This window comes from Dendrobates tinctorius, unplaced genomic scaffold (genome assembly GCF_039654945.1).
Source record: "Dendrobates tinctorius isolate UK_male_01 unplaced genomic scaffold, ASM3965494v1 ptg000082l, whole genome shotgun sequence".
In the NCBI taxonomy this organism is placed as follows: domain Eukaryota; kingdom Metazoa; phylum Chordata; class Amphibia; order Anura; family Dendrobatidae; genus Dendrobates; species Dendrobates tinctorius.
The window spans coordinates 20,691,440-20,695,308 of NW_027361750.1; positions in this window are offsets into that span (position 1 = coordinate 20,691,440).

Consider the following 3,869-nt stretch of genomic DNA (forward strand, 5'->3'; position numbering starts at 1 on the left):
CATTTTAATGCCAAAAACATCAATTCTTATTACTTAAGCTTGTTAACCTTAATTTACTTTATAATAATAGTTAGGCATTGAAAACTGGGGGTTATTTGGCTAAAGTTGTGGGGGGGTAGGGCTGGCTCCAGATTTTCGTGGGCCCAGGGCCAAAGAGTGTCAATGGGCTCCTTTAACACATTCCACAATTCATGATCCTATGATACGGCAGAGAAATAGCGGTGTAGTACAATGAAAAATACTTCACTTCTTACATCTCATGACTGATATCCATTTTAAATTCTCCAATAGCTCCAAAAACGGACAGTATATTACTCCATACAGCATTATGGCCACTGCATAGTGCGCTATACAGAGTAATGAGGCCCATATATTTCTCCATACAGAATCATTGGTCCCATATAATGTTTTAAATAGTATATGATGAGCTCCACATAATGCTACAGTATATGTTGGTCCCCATGGATGAAGCTGCACTGTGTTATGGGCCCAAATAATGCTCCATATATAATGGGCCCCATTTCTAATGCTCCAGTGCATAATGAGCACTGTAAATGCTGCTCCAGTGTCTGATGTCCACCTTTGGAGTGCTCCAGTGTATGGTGGGCCTCATATATCATTCTCCAGAGTATAGTGCTCCCCAAAAATAGCTGTCCCAACATTGAAAACAATTAAATAAGTCTCCTCGCTAGGGAATCCCTGTACTAGTCTGGACTTCTCGTCATCCCCATCTTCCATCTCACTGCACTTGGACTGTTTAGGCAGAGGGCGTACAGACGTGATGTCATCGCTCTCTCTGACCAGAATGTCACTGTCAGGAAACGCGGAAGATGTCACAGCGGTGGAGCAGGGAGAGGTAAGTATTTCAACTTTGCAAGTGCTGTGATCCTGAGCAAGCAGGGGGGCCCACTCATTGGTGACGGCACTGGCACAGGGCCCCTCATAGTACGCAGGTGTGTCTGACGGCGGGTGTGCACCCCCACCTTCAGAGACACTTGATTCTACTATGAGGGACCTTGTGCCAGTGCCGTTGCCAAAGAGTGTGCCCACCCACCTGTCCAGGACAACGGCACTCGCACGGGTGCGTGCGCCAGGTGGTGACCCCGGCCCTGTGGGGGAAGGCAGCCCAGTTAGGGAGGTGGAAAAATTGGCATATGTTGATGTTGGACATTCAGCAGCTGCAAATGGAGTAATTGGAGAAGTCCGCGGAAGAGGAGAACAAAAGCAAGCCATTTTTCTGGCAACCTATGTGTCAGCAGGGGAGGGTGGGACAAAATCCTTTGAAACCCATGCATGGTTCATTTTAATGAAGGTTAGATCATCAACATTTTGGGTCGACAGACGGGTCCTTTTTTCTGTCAGGATGGATCCAGCAGCACTGAAGACTCGTTCAGATAACACACTAGCAGCAGGGCAAGCGAGCTCCTGTAAGGCATATTGTGCCAATTCAGGCCAGGTGTAAAGTTTACTGGCCCAATAGTCAAAGGGGAATGACCGGTGAGGGATAACATCGATATGGGAGGAGAAGTAGTTTGTTACCATAGTTGACAACTGCTGTCTCCAGTCACTTTCGATGCAGTATTACCAGTCGTGTGAGCGGTACTTGAAAAACCAGTCCACAACATGGTCATGAAACCCCTGTGTCCAACGCCACTTCGGCTGTGTGCACCACGAACACCTCTTCCATGTTGCTCCTTACTGCTCGTTGGAAAAACATCACCGCCGCTGTGTGCTGGGAACGCCTCAAACAAACGGTTTAAAAGAGTTGCTTGTTTGGTAGCCAATATTAGCTCTATGCTCTCCTGTGGCATGATGTTTTGGAATTTGCCTTTATAGCGTGGATCCAGGATGCTGGCCAACCAGTAGTCGTCATCGTTCATCATTGTGGTAATGCGGGGGTTCCTTTTTAGGATCTGCAAGGCATAATCAGACATGTGGGCCAATGATCCAGGTGTCAATGATGCACTGCGAGTGCTGGGTGGAGGAGCACTTTCTGGCAAATCCACATCCCTCCAGTCATGCACAAACCCTGTACCTGACCTTGCCATGCCAACATTTTTTCCTGCCCCCTGAGAAGCATCCTCCTCCCCAAAATAAGCATCCCCATCATCCTCCTCCTCTTCTTCCTCCACCTCATCCACGAGACTTCCCTGAGCAGACAATGGCTGAGCGTCATCAAGGCTTCCCTCCTTCTCTTCCTCCTCGGCTGCAGACGCCTGCTCCTTAATGTGCGTCAAAGTTTGCATGAGTAGACGCATAAGTGAGATGCTCATGCTTATGATGGCGTAGTCTGCGCTTACCAGCCGTGTGCATTCCTCAAAACACTGAAGGACTTTACAGAGGTCTTTCAGCTTCGACCACTGCACACCAAACAACTCCATGTCTGCCTGCAAACTGCCTGCCCGTGTATCCTCCCACAAATGAATTACAGCCTGCCTCTGTTCGCACAGCCTCTGAACCATGTGCAGGGTGGAGTTCCACCTTGTTGCAACGTCGATAATTAGGCGGTGCTTGGGAAGGTGGAGCAATCGCTGCAGCTTCTGCATACGACTGAAGTGTATGGGCGACCGGCGGATGTGCGAGCACAGTCTTCGCACCTTATGGAGCAGGGGTGTTAACTCCGGATAATTATTGAGGAAGCACTGCACCACCAGGTTCAAGGTGTGAGCCAGGCAAGGTATGTGTCTGAGTTTTGAAAGGGCTATGGCTGCCACAAAATTCCCGTCGTTATCACTAACTACCTTGCCTGCCTCAAGATGTAGACTGCCCAGCCATGACTCAGTTTGTTGCTGCAAGTAGTCGGCCAGTACCTCCGCGGTGTGTCTGTTGTCTCCCAAACACATCATCTTCAACACAGCCTTACCACTAGCTGTTCAATAGTGGGACACCTCATGTGCAACACTGGCAGCTGCGGATGGAGTGCTCATGCGACTGCGCTCTGTGGATGAGCTTTCGCTTCTGGAGGAGGAGGGTCGAACGCCTACAGCCAACTGTTTCCTATACCGTGGGCTAGGCAGCACTGTCCCACCGCTGCTGTCCCCTGTGGACCCTGCATCCACCACATTAACCCAGTGTGCAGTGATGGACACGTAACGGCCCTGGCCATGCCTACTGGACCATGCATCTGTTGTGAGGTGCACCTTTCCACTCACTGATTGCTTGAGTGCATGGACAATGCAGTCTTTCACATGCACGTGGAGGGCTGGGATGGCTTTTCGCAAAAAGAAGTGCAGACTGGGTAGGTCATAGCGTGGTACTGCGTAGGCCATGAGCTCGCGGAAAGCTTTGCTTTCAACCAACCGGTAGGGCATAATCTGTAACGAGATTAGTTTGGCAATGTGGGCGTTCAAAGCCAGTGTACGCGGATGAGAGGATGAGTACTTTCTTGTCCTACTCAGAGTCTCTGGTAGGGTGAGCTGGACTTGACAGCTGCATATGGTGGAATTAGCGGTGGACATGGTGGACTGAGAGAGGGTTGGTGATGGTGATGGTGTTTTTGGTGTTGCTGATGGCCTAGATTAAGTCTTTTGTAGCAATAACATTGTGATTCCATGACTGCTTTGCCCTTGCGACGACACCTCGACATTTCCTGCTGGTGGTGTGCTAACCGGTGGGCTTACAGTGGGGGAAGCGATGTAGCGTTGCTGACTACCTTCATTCGGAGCAGGTGCACATGTGGTACGTGAGGTTTGGTAGTCCGTCCACGCTTGCAAGTGCATGGTGGTTAAATGTCTAAGCATGCAACTGGTATTCAAATTTCTCAGATTTTTCCCTCGGCTAAAGGTCTTTGTGCACTTCTTACAGATAACTTTTGCCTGATCTTTAGGATTTTGTTAAAAAAAGTGCCACACTGCACTCTTCCTACTATG